The sequence below is a fragment of the Heloderma suspectum genome, chromosome 16 (assembly GCF_057233095.1).
Source record: "Heloderma suspectum isolate Gila_16-S chromosome 16, 16-S_ref, whole genome shotgun sequence".
Taxonomy (NCBI): domain Eukaryota; kingdom Metazoa; phylum Chordata; class Lepidosauria; order Squamata; family Helodermatidae; genus Heloderma; species Heloderma suspectum.
In genome coordinates this window covers 16,125,599-16,142,170 of record NC_139473.1, presented here as the reverse complement: position 1 = coordinate 16,142,170, position 16,572 = coordinate 16,125,599, and the positions used below count along the sequence as shown (strand labels likewise).

General features: G+C 47.5%; 1 protein-coding gene and 1 long non-coding RNA gene across 19 annotated transcripts in view; one reads left to right on the top strand and one right to left on the bottom strand.

Annotated features, from left to right (window-relative positions):
• SPNS3 (SPNS lysolipid transporter 3, sphingosine-1-phosphate (putative)) overlaps nt 1–16,572 on the top strand; it is an 89,580-nt gene that overhangs the window by 22,072 nt on the left and 50,936 nt on the right. For 7 of the 18 annotated variants that reach the window (XM_084822722.1, XM_084822725.1, XM_084822709.1 and 4 more), the window contains exons 2-3: nt 10,428–10,582; nt 14,360–16,480. The exons of 3 other annotated variants lie outside the window; for them this stretch is intronic. The gene's annotated coding sequence lies outside the window, so the exon portion shown is untranslated. Of the gene's footprint in view, nt 1–3,569; nt 5,008–9,235; nt 10,343–10,427; nt 10,583–14,359; nt 16,481–16,572 lie in introns of those variants that run through there. 8 more of the 18 variants (XM_084822720.1, XM_084822717.1, XM_084822714.1 and 5 more) reach the window with 7 other exon arrangements.
• On the bottom strand, nt 6,310–10,200 carry LOC146334985 (uncharacterized). Its single transcript, XR_014786131.1, has 2 exons — nt 10,067–10,200; nt 6,310–8,171 (listed from the first exon to the last, which is right to left on the bottom strand). It is a non-coding gene; the product is annotated as an uncharacterized LOC146334985 (long non-coding RNA).

Here is a 16,572-nt window from a genome sequence, read left to right as displayed (position 1 = left end):
AGAACAGAGGGAGGCATCCTACCCAGTGAGCCCAGATACGGCGAGTCTTTCTTCCCAAGACCTTGACACACAGATGGCCCAGCCTGAATGGCTCCCCATTCCTCCACCGTCAGAACTCAAGTTTCGGAGGGAGAAGAGGAGGAGGGTGAGGGGTATGACCTGAGGGATGCTAAGGTCCGTCGCAGAGCAAAGAGGGAAAAGTTAGGGGCAGGGCTCAGACGCTCTGCCAGGTTGGCCACTCATGGAAGCCAACATAGGAGGGAGCCGCCCTAAGGGAGGGGAATCCCTGCAGAGCAAGTCTGGCTGTGAAGTTCTTGCCCAGACTGCTGGCAACTTCTCTTAACTTCCACTTCCGTTTCATTGCAGTCTGAGAGTTTCCTAGAATTCGCATTTGTAAAGAAGCTAGTTGTTTAGTAACAGTGTTGGCCTGAAGCTCTGTTTCCTGGAGTGTGTTCGTTGTGGAGGGAGAAGATGAAGGAACGTGACATCCCCAGAGCCAATCAAGTTGCTCAGAGGGAAGAGCAAGTCAAGTTGCTTCAGCGACTGCTTTTATAGCAGGGGTTATATTAGCCCGAGAGCCAAATTTCAGAGAAGCTCTCGGGGGCCACATTGCAGTGGTGGGAGGTGAAAAGGCAAAAAGGGAGGACCAAACAACCCCCAAACTACCAGCCTATTTTAGCTTAAAGCTCTTCCTGCTCCCAGCTAATCCTTAGGAGAGGCATTTCAACCTTTTAGAATGGGGGGTGGGGGTGGGATGCACAAACATGGGAAAACCGCCCAAGGATTGGCAGTCAGGAGAAAGGAGCCGTCTGGGGAATCTCAGAGGACCAGACTGGGACTTCAGGCGGGTTGGATTTGGCCCAGGGACCTGAGGTTCAGTGCCCTTGCTTTATAAGCCAGGACAGCTAGGCTGGTAAGGACTTGGGAGAGGGCCTTTTCTGTGGTGGCCCCCACTCTATGGAATTCCCTCCCTAGTGACCTCCACCATGCCCCCTCTTTGATGAGCTTCCACCGGGCTTTAAAAACCTGGCTGTTCAGGCGGGCATTTGGGGTGAGTTTTTTAGAGCAGTGTTGTTTTGTTATTTTTTTTTGTTCAGTTGATTATGTAAATTTGTTATTAATATTGTACGCCGCCTAGAGTGGCCAGGTAGCCGGCCAGATGGATGGCTAATAAATCCAATAAATAAATAAAGGATTGGTCCTTGGTGTCAGCAGATATCCTTGGGCTCATGGGGGAAGTGGTAGGAGACCTACGTAATGTCATATCAGATATAGTGTCAGGTCAAGGTCTCCATAAGCAGGGTCATAGAATCATAGAATAGTAGGGTTGGAAGGGGCCTACAAGGCCATCGAGTCCAACCCCCTGCTCAGTGCAGGAATCCAAGTCAGAGCATCCCTGACAGGTGGCTGTCCAGCCTCGCCTTGAACGCCTCCAGTGTGGGAGAGCCCATCACCTCCCTAGGTCATTGGTTCCATTGTCGTATTGCTCTTACAGTCAGGAAGTTTTTCCTGATGTTCAGCCGGAATCTGGCTTCCTGTAACTTGAGCCCATTATTCCGTGTCCTGCACTCTGGGATGATCAAGAAGAGATCCTGGCCTTCTTCTCTGTGTCAACTTTTCAAGTACTTGAAGAGTGCTATCACATCTCCCCTCAGTCTTCTCTTCTCAAGGCTAAACATGCCCAGTTCTTTCAGTCTCACTTCATAGGGCTTTGTTTCCAGTCCTCTGATCATCTTTGTTGCCCTCCTCTGAACCCTCTCCAGTTTGTCTGCATCCTTCTTAAAGTGTGATGCCCAGAACCGGACACAGTACTCCAGATGAGGCCTAACCAGTGCTGAGTAGAGGGGAACTAGTACTTCCTGGGATTTGGAAGCTATGCTTCTATTAATGCAGCCCAAAATAGCATTTGCCTTTTTTGCAGCCACATCACATTGTTGGCTCATCTTCAGCTTGTGATCGACAACAATTCCAAGATCTTTCTCGCTTGTAGTGTTGATGATCCCCCATCTTGTAACTGTGCATTTGGTTTCTTTTTCCTAGGTGCAGAACTTGGCATTTATCTCTATTAAATGTCATTCTGTTGTTTTCTGCCCAGCGCTCCAGTCTATCCAGATCACTTTGAATTTTGTTTCTGTCTTCCAAAGTATTAGCTATCCCTCCCAATTTTGTGTCATCTGCAAATCTGATCAGCATTCCCTGCACCTCCTCCTCCAAGTCATTAATAAAAATGTTGAAGAGCACTGGGCCCAGGACTGAGCCCTGCGGTGCCCCACTCGTTACCTCTCCCCAGTTTGAGAAAGTCCCATTGATAAGCACTCTTTGAGTCCGATTCTGTAGCCAACTGTGGATCCACCGGATCGTTGTTTCATCTAGCCCACTTTGAGTTAGTTTGCTCATCAGGATATCATGGGGCACTTTGTCGAAAGCTTTGCTGAAGTTGAGATATATGATGTTTACAGCATTCCCACGGTCTACAAGGGAGGTTACTTGATCAAAAAATGAGATCAGATTCGTCTGGCAGGACTTGTTCTTGACAAATCCATGTTGGCTTCGAGTAATCACAGCATTGTTTTCAAGGTGCTTCCAGGGGGATTGCTTTATCATCTGCTCCAGAATTTTCCCTGGGATTGATGTCAGACTGACTGGTCTGTAGTTCCCAGGTTCCTCCTTTTTACCTTTTTTGAAGATAGGGACATTAGCCCTCCTCCAGTCATCTGGCACTTCACCTGTCCTCCATGATTTCTCAAAGAGAATAGACAGCGGTTCTGAGAGTTCTTCTGCCAGTTCCTTTATTACTCTAGGATGCAGTTCATCTGGCCCTGGAGATTTGAACTCATTCAAAGTAATTAGGTGTTCCTTGACCATATGCCTATCGATCTCAAGCTGCAATCCTGTCCCTTCAGCCTGTACTTCGCCTTTGCCAGGGGGGTCATAGACCCTCTTTTGGGAGAAGACTGAGCCAAAGTAGGAATTGAGCACCTCTGCCTTTTCTTTGTCATCTGTTACCGTTTTGCCATCCTTATTTAATAGCTGAACCACCATTTCTTTCCTCTGCCTTTTACCATGCACGTAGCTGAAGAAAGCCTTTTTGTTGTTTTTAGCATCCCTCGCTAACCTCAGCTCGTTCTCAGCTTTAGCCTTCCTGACGCCATCCCTGCAATTCTGTGCTACCTGCCTGTACTCTTCCTTTGTTACTTGGCCTTCTTTCCACTTCCTATACGTGTCCTTTTTTGTTTTCAGGTCATTCCTAAGCTGTTTGTGAAGCCACATTGGCTTCTTCTGTTGTCTTCCACCTTTTTTTCTTGTTGGAATTGTTTGTGATTGTGCCTTGAGAATTTCCTTTTTTAAAAGCTCCCACCCATCTTGGACTCCTTTTCTTGTTAGCGTCGCTTGCCATGGGACCTTACTGATAATTGTTCTGAGTTTATTAAAATCAGCTTTCCTAAAATCCAGGGTACGCGTTTGACTACACTCGGCTTTTGCTTCCCTTAGAACCAAGAAAAGTGCAACATGGTCGCTTTCCCCCAGAGGTCCTGTAACTGCTACTTTATCCACTAAGTCATCTCTGTTGGTTAGGATCAAGTCAAGGATAGCCGATCCTCTAGTTCCTTCCTCTACTTTCTGTAGGAGGAAGTTATCCGCCACACAAGTCAGGAATTTCCTGGAGGGGCCATGTTTTGCAGAATTTGTCTCCCAACAAATATCGGGGAAATTGAACTCTCCCATTACTACTACATCATGCTTCCTTAAAACATTGGCTATTTGCTTTTCAAAAGTTTCATCCTCGTCTTCTCCTTGGTTGGGTGGCCGGTAGTAGACTCCGACCACCAGGTTCCTTTTATTCTTTGCTCCGTTTATTTTGATCCAGATGCTCTCGATGGGGCTACCAAGCTCCTCCTCCTGTATTTCTGTGCAGAGATATGTATTTTTCACATGCAGTGCAATCCCACTTCCCTTTCTGTTCCTCCTGTTCTTTTTGAACAAGTCATATCCTTCAATTGCTGTATTCCAGTCATGAGAGTCATCCCACCAAGTCTCAGTTATACCTATCAAGTCATAATTTCCCTCCTGTATTAAAAGTTCAAGTTCATTCTGTTTGTTTCCCATACTCTGGGCATTAGTATATAGACATCGAAGACCATGTGCTTCATAGTCTGGCTTTCTTCCTACATGTGTCTGAAGACTATTATTGGGCGCTATCAGAGCTGTTCTCTCCGTTGCAGTGCATGCGCCTATGTCCATTGTTACCCCCAACATTACATCACATCACATCACATGTAGCTTGAGTGGGCCAAAACATAGAGTCTCAGGTGGGCCATGTCGGTACCACTGAGAGCTCCCACTGAGCTCTGCTGGTTGTAGCTTCCCTTCTCTCCCCTACCCTATCACGGTATTTGCTTTCCTTCCCCTCCTTCCTCCCACTCCCTTTTCCTTTTGTGTCGTGTCTTTTAGATTGTAAGCCTGAGGGCAGGGACTGTCTTAATATTAATCTTTGTAAGCCACTCTGAGAGCCTTTTTTGGCTGAAGAGTGGGGTAAAAACACCCTAAATAAATAAATAAATGAGAAGGATGTTGTCTCAGCAAAGGGTTGAAGCCTTATGAAGGCTGGTAAAGCTTGTTCTGCAGTCAGGCCTGACTCTCTGAAGGAGTTGGATGTTCTCTTTAAAAGACTTTTGTCCAGTTCTATGACCGCTGGCTTCTATGAGGAGGAAGAGATGGAAACAATACTGGGGACTTATCCTTGGAGCCCAAGGAAGGTGGAAGAACCACATTCTCAGGCTGAGAGGAGGTGCTGAAGGTTTCTCCTTGAGTGGGACAGCTCTTGTTATTTAAGAAGGATTCAGATAAACTGGAATGAGTTCAAAGAATGGCAAGAAAGATAATACAGGGGACTAGAAACTAAAGGCTTCTTCCCGCGGAGCTTTTAGCCTTCTATTGAGATTGCTCACTCATGGAAGTTTGAGGGTCCTTTTCATGACGTCGTCAACCTCCAGGGCACATCCAGAGGTATTTCCTGGTTATTTCATGTTAAAAAGATCTGGAAATAATGAACTATCAAATTTAGTCGGATTGTAACACTATTAAAACAGCCACTCGATGGCGTTGTTGCATTGAGCTCTATGGAACCTTTAAAATTAAACACTTCCCCTCTCAGCAATCATGTGATCGCTGTATGGGAGCCTGCTGTAAACACAGAAAGGCCCCACAATGGGACGACTGTGGGTTTTTTCTTTAATGTAATGGCAGCCTGTGTCCTACAAGGAAACATTGAATGGGTATGTTCTCTATCATCAGAGACTTCAGGCCACGAAAGAGTGGGAGTTACAGGAAAGCCAATCTCAGATGAACACCAGGAAAATCGTGCTAGCAGTCAGAGCAGCCAGGCAGTGGAAACAACTAGGGAGGTGGTCACTGGAAGTATTCACGCCGAGACTGGACAGCCATCCGTCGGGGATGATTTTATTTATTTATTTACAATATTTATATACCAGTCCACATCAAAGATTTCGGAGTGGTGAACAACAAGATAAAAGAATAATTTCTTATTATTAAATAATAATTTAATTTATTATTAAATACATAATTTATTTATTTAAATAAATCCCCATAATTAAAAAATTAAAATGTTTTAAAAGAACAGATTCTGAACTTAATACACCACAGCTGGTCATGCAGGGAAGGCCTCTCGAAATAACTATGTCTTCGGGATGCACCAAAAGCAACACAACGTTGGCGCCTGCCTGACCTCCAAAGGCAGGGAATTCCACAGGGAGGGGGCCACCACACTGTAGGCTCTTTTCCTGGTGGACTCCAACCAGGCCATAGGCCCATGTAGAAAATGTGGCATAGCAAGTAAGGTGTCAGAACCAGGCCGCTGTGGGCCCAGTTTTAGACTCCCCTGGTGTCTTATGCTACATTTGATTTATTCATCATCCCATAAGATTAATTAGATATTGTTCAGATTATTAGATGTGGTTTAGTCTCTTGCTTCACTGTTTTGCTATTGATCTGGGGAGCTTTCAAGCTATTTCCCCAGTATATTTATTTGTCGTTCTGTTGAATATGGAATGATTATTCCATATTTTGAACAGGCATTTGATTTTTTTTTTTTTAAGGCAGAGGTGTAGAGGGGACCTGTCTTGCAGACACCCCCAGTAGGAATTTAATGTGCAGCAGGCAGATTCTGTGTTGCATTAATGCAAAATCGCTCTTTTCCAGCAACTGGATTTAGAGGCTGGAAGGCTAGAAAGCTGACATTCCCCCGTGGCAATAATGTTTGCTGGAGGCAATGGCTATTTTGCCTTGCCGCATTTTGCAACGGTGGTGCTTTATGGCAGAATGCTTCACGCCAGCCCTGCAGAGTTGAAGTAGTTTTACAGCACTTGGATTCATCCTGCTCTCAGGCAGTACTTAGTTTCTGCTTCATCATCTCAGGAATACATGTGAATGAGCTAACGTGAAAGGCAAGCTAAGGGGCTGGTGGTTATTTCTGATTGCAGCCGTCTAAGTTTTGTCCTGCATTGGCCAGAGATTTAACAAATAAATAGTTAGGCACTGAAGTATCTCAGATTATATCTGCTGTTCCCACAACACAGTATAGGTGCCCGTGTGTAGCAATGGCTGGGCAAACCCTGCAGAAAAGCAAGAGCGCCTGGCCCCGAATCTACTAATTTTAGTGCTAAAAACTTAGAGGTGGAGCACAGATTGCAACGGGCCTCAGACCTCGAAATGGGCCAGGCAAACTATTAGCCACACTTCCTTGCCACCATACATCATGCTAAATTTCCCCAGTGGAGGTATAACCTAAGGATTCCTGTGTCTTTAACTCTAAGCTCTGAGCCAAACTTCACAGCTATTCCATCAACTCTTTGCTCAGAACAGCAGTTGACTGCATAACCTTTGGAGACTGGAATTGGAAGTACATCTCTTTTTCTGCCAGGAGTGCAGAGCCTCGGGAAACAAACACCATTTAAAAACAAAACGGGGCCATTACTGTCACCCGCTCCTCTCAAATTCTTCATTATTGGCTTATTTACTTGTAATTTTACAAGTGGGTGGAAAGCAGCAATCCCCCCACCCCCCTTGCTGGCTTTATAGCTGGCCTGTCGGGGAAGTTGAGGTCACGACAGGATACATCCACGAACTTAGGTGTGAATCTATCAAATACAAGTACACATTTACAAAACGGGATGGGTTTAGGGGCAAATGGTTATTCCTGTTTTCAAGGAGAAACTGGCTGTACACGGCGCTGATTGGCTAGGCCTTGTGACAGTCATAAAGCTGCTGCCCGCACTGCCAGAAAGAAGCACCATGTTCCGTTCTACAATGAGAAATGGGTCGCCTTAAGCAGATGAAAATGCCAGGATCCTGCTGGGTTTTTTTAAACAAAAAACAAACAAACTGAATGTCTGCTCAGAGCACGGGGTGGGAACCAGTCCACGCCGAATTGAGCAGTAGGGATACATGTTAGTAGAGAAGCAAAGGTAGGGGAAAGCCGAGCTTATTCTGCAAGGGAAGTATCTCCAGTTCCTGTACAGAGCTGTCCACCTGCATGCATCCGTAGAGTCAGACGCCAGTTTGAAGGAGTGGTGCTGTCAGGGCAGGACTTTGGGGCAGCAGCATAGGATGGTGCCCAGACACAGCAGGGCTGGTTTGATTGCCACATTTTGCAGAAAGGGGAGTAACGGACATTAACATCTAAAGCGAGGGTGGGTAACTTGCGGCCCTCCCGATCTTTTGGCCTACAACTCCCAGCAGCCCTAGCCAGCATAGCCAATGGTGAGGGATCATGGGAGTCAGTGGAAGCTGGTGGCTCCGATGTCAACAGGGTGGTGAATCCTCTCTAGGTTCCAGTCAGAACCAGTCAGAGCTCTAAAGGAGCCAGTGGGGCGGGATCATGGGAGTCAGTGGGGCAGTGAATCCACCCCACTGACATCAGAGCATAGAGCCGTCAGGACCAGCAGCCATCGATAGCCTTCTCCATTAATTTGTCCAATCTTTTTTTAAAGCCATCCAAGGTGGTGGCCGTCACTACATCTTGTGGACGTGAGTTCCATAGTTTAACTATGTGCTGCGCGAAGAAGTACTTATTTTTATCTGTCCTGGATCTGCCACCAGTCAGCTTCATGGGATGACCCCCGAGTTCTAGGTTTCTGTTTCAGTATCCGTTGCTGCAGGACAAACAACAGGGGAGGTATGTTTCATTTATTTATTTGATTGATTGAGTAGCAGCCCATCTGGCCAGTTACCCGGCCACTCTAGGTGGCGTACAAAATAAATAATAACACAAAATACAACACATTTACATCATCAACTGAACAAAACAACATTGCTCTAAAACACCTAGCTTGTGCCTTTCTTAGAAGCACCTTTTTGGGAGATGGGGTGCTTGACTAGACGGACCTCTGGTCTAATCCACCAGGGCTCTTCTTCAGGCTGGCTGAGGGATGCTGGGAGTTGTAGTCCAGCTTACCTGGAGGGAACCAAGTTGGCAAAGGCTGCTGTAAGCTGGTGGTTCCGATGTCAGAGGGCCGGTGAATCGGCTCCAGATTTCAGGCAGAACCAGTCAGAACTCTAGAAGAGCTATTCAAGGTGCAAAGCAGTGAGGATTCATTGCCCCATTGACATTGGAGCCCTTATAAAATATGACTCTCTTCCGCAAAAGTTCTGTGTGGAAGGGGTGTACATGGATTCTTCGCGGTTGCCTGCATATAGAAAGTTTGAGGGGGGAACCCATTGATAGCAAGGGGTTGTATTTGGTGTTCATTTTTTTATTTTTTGTTGTGCTATCAGTAAATGAGACTTGGAATAGTCAAACCAAATAGAGCAATCTGAAGGAGTCTTATAAGTAGCATTTATAAAGGGCTGAGACATAAGCAGCAGTAAGAAGGGAGCCAGGAACCAGGGCGTGAAAACCAAGACCAGGAGTCATAGCCAGTGATTGTACCCAAACACCCCAGAGTCAGAGAGATCATTGTTACTCAACCATGGGTCCTCGCCCAAACAGGAAGCCCTTTATAGCCCTTCTTGTCTAGAAAGCCCCCATGGCTACTGGGGTGGAGCAGGGCCAGTCCAGAGCCTAGGAATGCCCAAGAACACAGTCCAACCTGCCGGTCTGGTGGCTCACACAGAGAGCCTTTCTACACAAAGCTTTTATTGTGCGTGCATGATTCCTCAGTCACGGTAGTTTGCAGGTCCTTTTATACAACATCCTCCACCTCCTCCTCCTCCTCCTCCTCCAGGGCCTCTCCTGCTTTTTGCAACCATTATTGTGGGCTTTTTCCTAAGGAGGAGAGTCTGCTATTATTTAGAAAACACATTATAAAGCCCCGTGTAATTGTGCAATCCCGCTATAACATGGTGCCATCTAGTGGTTGTATAATGCTTTGTAACAATAGTTACAAAATTGGGTTCCATCAGATGGCAATGAATCCTCCAATGGCTGAATAGTGTTCTGACTGAAATCTGGAGAGGATTGACTACCCCACCGACATTGGAGCCACCAGCCTCCACTGGATGTAAGGATTCTTGCAGATATCTTTTCCATCCTTGCAACCTGCCATTCCTTACATGGAGACATGGAGGAGCAGAAATGGTGCCTTTCTGCATGCAAACAACCTGCCCTTCCACCGAGCTCAATGTAATCCTAGGTTCACACCCATAGATCCTAAAAAGTCAATCCTGCAAGGCAACCAAATTGATTGCTGGTGTCAAAAACGTGAGAAAGATTTTGCTTCATGCTGTTGGAAGGTGATCCAGGTATGCTGCTATGCCATCTTAGTCACTGTCAAAGTTCCACTTATGACCTGGACCCTTTGAGCAACCCCCTAAGGATCTCTTGCCTCCTTAAGAGTCCCACCTTCCTTCTTTTAAACTTCCCCTTCCCTGCAATGTGGGGTTCAGGTTGTAGGCATGGGGTGAATTCCAGACACCTGGCATTTAACACAACAGTTTACTGGCAAATTTGAAGCTAGCAAATCAGAACTAAAGGTATTTACACAATAGAGCTGAGTGATACAAAAGGCACTAAAAGAAAACAAAAGTTGCAAAACACAAGTTCCTTTACCCTAGCTGCCCTCAGACTTTTCTAGGCTGCTTCCTCCTGCTCACTCTTCAGACTCTGCTCTCACTTCAGGCTCTGGCTGTCTCGGCTCTGGCTGCAGTCTGGTCTTTCTCTGACTTTTACTGGCTCTCTCGCTCTATTTATATCGCCTCCTCCCTCAAAACCGAAAGTACTGCTTCAGACCTGAAGAAATGAAACTTATGTGGAGAAATTAAACTGACACTTAACCAGAGAAATGAAACTACTCCTCCGAGTTACCCCCTCCCAACAGAAAACTCTGTAGGCCTCAAACCTTCTCACTCACTATTGTTCTTTTGGTGCTCCCTATCTTGCTGAACATTTGTGACTGTTTGTCTTTCGGCAGATGGAAGAAGAGGCAGCTTACAGCCAATCTCTCTTCTTCCCCACAAAAGTGAAGTCCTTAGTTTGATCACGCTGCCACCCACATCTTGGATAAGGACAGTGGAATCCTGATTGAGAAGGCGGTGAGCTGGAAACTGCCCCAAAATCTGTCATCCTGTAAGTTGTCAAAAGCACAGCAATCTGCATGCTAGAAACATGATGAGGCTCTGTTCAGATCCACCTGTCAGGGAGGCTTTAGCCAGAAACCTCATATGGGACCTGCAGGGAATAGGTGTCAGGGTGGACACTGAGCCCATAGAATCCCAGAGTAGTTCTGATTCTGAGGAAGAGCAGTCGCTCCTGGGAGAGGAGCGCGCTCCTCTTTCCCAGGGCCAACAGCTGACGGAGATTCGTCCCACCGGCATTCCTAGCTTAGATAGCAGTCCTGGGAATGACAGAGCGCGGGAAGCAGACTTGATGGACGTGCGACGCCGACACAGAGAGCGGCGCCAAATGGAGGGTGCGGAAAGGAGGCGTAGTGCCCGGTTGGCGCGCAAACAATGGTTGCGCCCAGAGGATCCAAGGGAAAAGGGGAGGGACTCTCCCTAGCCCTTAAGTTCAGGGTCTGCCAGTTATTCCCTTTCAAACGGGGACCAACTGTTCCAACTTAGGGCATAGGTACTCTGCTGCTCAGATCTAGTTGCTAATGACAGAGTTGTTAAGTTGTAAAAGAGGAATAAAGCTTTGAAAAGAATCCCTTTGTCTGTGTCTGGACTTGGCTACTGGATTAGACTGAGAGAGGCCTCCAAGGAGCTCTTGACAGCAGGTATATACAACATAAGCCCCTTTGATTGGCTAGCAGCATAAGGTTTGTTGATTGGCCAGTCCTGGGATAAATACCGGTAGCCTGGTCTTTCCTAGTTAGTAGATCAGGAGCTGCCCAGGCCAGTAGAACTGGGAACCCTTGGCTCTGGGCATTTCTACATGAGGCTATTATCCCGCTCCTTTACCGAGACTTCTGTTTCTGGATTCCTTGCAGGATTAAGGTCAGCTCCTTTACACAAGTTTTGTTCCAGGGTTTTTCTTTCTCTGCCTTTCTATATGTTTCATTATACAACCACTAGATGGTGCTGTGGTATAGGAAAAAGTCCACGATAATGGTTGTGAAAAGCAGGAGAGGCCCTGGAGGAGGAGGAGGAAGAGGAGGAGGATGTTGTATAAAAGGACCCGCAAACTACCATGAGTGAGGAATCATGTGTGCACAATAAAAGCTTTGTGTAGAAAGGCTCTCTGTGTGAGACACCAGACCGGCAGGTTGGACTGTGTTCTTGGGCATTCCTAGGCTCTGGACTGGCCCTGCTCCACCCCAGGTAGCCATGGGGCCTTTCTAGATAAGAAGGGCTATAAAGGACTTCTTGCTTGGGCAAGGACCCATGACTAAGCAGCAATTATCTCTCTGACTCTGGAGTATTTGGGTGCAATCATTGGCTGTGACTTCTGGTTTTTCCCCCTGGTTTTCACGCCCTGATTCCTGGCTCCCTTCTTACTGTTGCTTATGTCTCAGCTCTTTATAACGGCTACTTATAAGACTCCTTCAAATAGTCCCCTATTTGAAGGAACCCTCTTTTTGTAGTGCTGTCCGGTCCAAGTCAGGTTTCAAGATCAAGAACCTTAAGAAGGGAGAGCAGGGACCTGGATTTGCCCATCAGCAGACCAGACAGCCTTTTAAATAAAGGATGCCATCAAATGGTGCTGTCCTCTGACAGTCTTTCAAATGGTCACCCTACTACAATCCTGTGCCTACTTATCTGGGAGTATGCCCCATTGAACTCAAAAGTAAGTCCCACTGGGCCATGTCACACTACACAGCAGCTTGTCATGGGTTAAATAACCCATGATTAGCTGCAGTGCATGCAGAAGGTGTATGGCCGCCATCTTGAATATACAACATCTGATTGGGGCAATGAGGGGTTGCATTGTGTTGTGCAAACTCAGACATCATAGGTTAATTGAGGGTTAAACAACCCACACTTAACCCAACTACTAATTGAGGTTTAAGTGTGGGTTGTTTAACCCTCGATTAACTCACAGTGGCCGGATTTGCACAACCTGATCACCCCGTTCAGAGTTTGCAGTTTCAAAATGGCAGTTGCGCAAACCCTGTATCTGTCAGGGGGCCCTGTCAGGGGGCCTCTTTCAGTCTACTCCATATCTGTCAGGGGGCCTCTTTCAGTCTACTCCAGTAGCCAACTCCAGACACAGACAAAGGATTCTTTTCAAGGCTTTATTCCTTTTACAACTTAATAACTCTATCACCAGTGACTAAGCTATGAACAGCAGAGTAACCTATGCCCCGGGTTGGAAACAGTTGGTCCCCCGTTTGAACAAGAATCACTTGCAGACCCTGAACTTATGGGCTAGGGAGAGTCCCTCCCCTTTTCCCTTGGGTCCTCTGGACGCGACCGTTGCTTGCGTGCCAAACAGGCGCTACGCCTCCTTTCCATGCCCTCCATAGCTTGTCGCTCTTTGCGTCTGCGTCGAGCATCCAGCCAGCCCTCCTCCCATGCTCTTTCACTCCCAGGACCGCTATCTATCTCTGGAATGCCGGCAGGAGGAATCTCTGCCAGCTGCAGGGCCTGGGAGGGATGAGCGCGCTCCTCTCCCACGGACGGCTGTTCCTCCTCAGAATCAGAACTGCTCTGAGGTTCTATGGGCTCAGTGTCCACCCTGACATCATGCACCACGGCTAATCGTGGGTTATTTAATCCACAATAACCTGCCGTATCGTGTGAACTGGGTCACTGAGTAGATATTTATAGGACTGAACTGCAAAACCCTACTTTGGGTCAAACCCTAAGGTCTGAGGGAGCATGGTAGGTATACGGGTGCTAAAATGGATACCAAGAAGTGCTGGCAGCTTTTGATCTCAAAAATGCTCACCTTCTGGGTGGGGCCAGGAGAGGAGGAGCTAACGGCAGGAAGGGGTGAGGAGGGGGTGGGGGGAGCTCAGATTAATTTTAAGGGGCAGGGCTTAGAATAATTTGGCACATCGGAACAGAGCCAGCAAAAAACCTGGAGTTTTCTGGCTTTTCAGAGCCACAGTCCCAGATACTTGAGAGAGTGCACCCTCTGGTAACCTTGGGACTGGATTGCTGTAATGCATTGGGGCGGCCCTTGAAAAGAACCTGGGACTTTCAGCTATTGCAAAATGTGGCTGCCAGGATTTTAATTGGTACAGCCAAACAGTGGAGGCTGGTGGCTCCGATGTCAGTGGGGCAGTGAATCCCACTTATATTCCTCCAAGCAACCCAAAGAGGCTTACATGATCCTCCTCCTTTCCATTTTATCCTCACAACAACCCTGCGAGGTAGGTTAGGTTGGGTGTCAGTGATGGGCCCAAAGTCACCCAATGGGCTTCGTGGCTGAGTGGGGATTCGAACTCAGATCTCCCGAATCCCAGTCCAACAATCTAATCACTAGACCAATCTGGCATGGAGAAGGAGAGGATACTGGGGAGGAGGAAGCAAGTGGCAAGCACATACGGGAATATTCTGAGTTACTTATCCAAGCACCAGGGGAAATTGGAGAGGCATTCTTGTTAGCTTCTAGGGTAGTCTTCCCTAAGCTGGTGCCCTCCAGATAGGTGGGGCATGCTGGGAGTTGTAGGCCAACACATCTGGAGGTCCCCAGGTTGGGGAAAGCTGTTCTAGGGAATATCCTTTTCAAAGCTCAAGACTTATCAAAGCTCAAGGTTACCTTTTATGCAGAAAGGCCATACAAAGTTTCCTCTGGCTCTCCCCCAAGCGCAGGGCCCCTGCTATTTCCAAGGTCTTTTAAATTGTATTTATAAAATAGACGTTTCAGAAGCCTGTGTGCTTCAGCACACACCTCTCTCCCCAAAGGTTCTTAAACAAAAAAGAGCCTCATCCATTTGACCTCCCCATTTTTTGACAGCGCAAGTGACGTGCAGAAAATGCGGCCGTAGCGAGCGATTTCCCACCCCCGTCTGGATTACGCACCGTATGAGGGAGTTGATGGAGAACCTTGCAGAACCAAACGTGTGGTGCAGCCTGCTTTTTAGGAAAAAGTAAAGTCAGTTAAGTCATAGCCTGCTCACTGGGGGAGGATTCCCACTCACAGAAGTACATGTGCATGCCTGCCTGCTGAGGAAGTTTGCATCCATCCACATTCTGCGGTTTTTCTGCGTTTCTGTGAGTTCAGTTTCCCCTCCCCAGCCCTGCATGACGTTATCATTCATATCCAAACTGTGGAAACTGTCAAAGGAATGTTGTCAGTGTTCCACACAGCTGGCAAATGCCCCACATTTTGGAATGACGCCAATGAAAGTTGGCAGTGACTATAATAGAGGCGGATTCCTACACACACATCACCTTCTCAGTCCACACATCCAACGAAAGCAGGACCTAGCAATGATATCTTCTGGAACAATCAAGTAGCTAGTCCCTAAGGTGTCACAGTACATTTTGAGGTTCTGTGGACATGCTCTCTCCCTCGTTATTGCTCTGTTTTAATACAATGAAATTCAGGTGGGTGGGGTGTGGGCAATGAACATGTTGTATATTCTGCTCTAATATTTTTAAATCATGTATGTATATTCCTAGTCTGCACCTATTATTTTTATAACACGGGAGACTAATTTTTTTAAAAAAATTCTGGTGACACCTGGTGGCCTGATGTATTATGGACTCCCAAGCTACATGTTACACGGAGTTCACAGTGCAATGTTCTACTCAGGACTATTGAGTTCAGTGGGGCTTACTCCAAGGTGCATAGCAGGGGTGTAGAACCTCTTTCAACCCAAGGGAGAAGTTCTTGGAGGCTGCATCCCAGTGGTGGCTGGGGCAGAAGGCAAAAGAGGTGTGGCCAAAAATACTGGAAAATATTGGCATATTTTATCTTAAAACTCTGACTGCCAGTAACTAGGTGTCATGCCCCCGCTGGAGGAATCCTTCTCTGAGGAGGAGCCAGAGTTCCCAGAGGCAGACAATGCCAAGGAGCCACCCATGCCAGGAGATCTGGGGGTGCCTGGGCCCTCAGAGGAGATCACCACTAGTCCATCCCTGCAGGAGGAGGGGAGTTCCACCCCTGAGGCAAAGGCTGTGCAACCACCTAGCCCCCAAGGGTGTCACTGCCTCAAGAGGCAGGCCAGTAGGGCTCCTCTGAGAAGGAGTGCTCGATTACAAAGGAGGACTCCTTGGGAGTAAGGCCCTCCTCCCGAGCAGGACTTTTGCCAGAGGGCCTGTAATGCACTGCAGCTGAGCCCTGGGTGGGGCTCAGGAAGCTCTGGCTATTTAAGCCTTCAGTTTTCACCTAGCCGGTGCTGGAACAACATCGTTCATCAGCTCCTGTGCCTTGTACCTTGCTGTCTGGATCTGGCCTTGTGATTGACTTTCTGTGCTACTGACCCTCAGACTCCCATTCGACTCTGCCTATAGTAACGTACTGCTTAACTGTGCTTTGACCTCTGCTTGTGGCTGGACTGCTCCTCCCTTTGCTTGATCCCATCCTCGCCTGGACCGTTTGTGCATGGCCATCTGCCTGCTTTGTCGCCTTGCCGTTTGGATTGCCCCACAATTTGTTCTGTCGTGAAGCCCGATTCAGCCAGAGGGGGATGCTGAACCTTAAGAGAAGCATTTCAACCTTTCTGAATGGAGAAAAACTGCGCCACAGTAGGGAAGCCGCCCAATGATTGGAGGCTGTGGGAAAAGGGGTTGGGCCAGGGTAAAGGAGTGTGGCCTTCTGGGAAACTCCTCCAGATGGGGACCCCTCAGAGGGCTGGATTTGAGGTTTTGCACCCCCAGTGTATAAGATTGTAGCCCCAGTTTTTCTTTCCTCCACTTTTAAAAACAGCAACAACCACACCCCAAACAGCGTGGGACAGGTTGCATCTGAGTGGAAGAAGGATGAGTGGGCAGGGGGCTTGCTTAACTCTCAGCAGGCTGCTTTTTCAGCTGTGAATTGTCTTCCCTTTCCTCATGGTAAGCCCGGCCCTGATCGAAGCACAACCGGATCAGCTGTGGGCAGAGCCAATGACAGCATCACGGCGGCAAACAGGTTTGCTTCTTTGTGGTCCTTTTCCTCTGGCTTCTTCTTTCGCATTCCCATCCTTGGGCAAGTAACTGTCAGAGTGAAGCACCGTTAGCTGC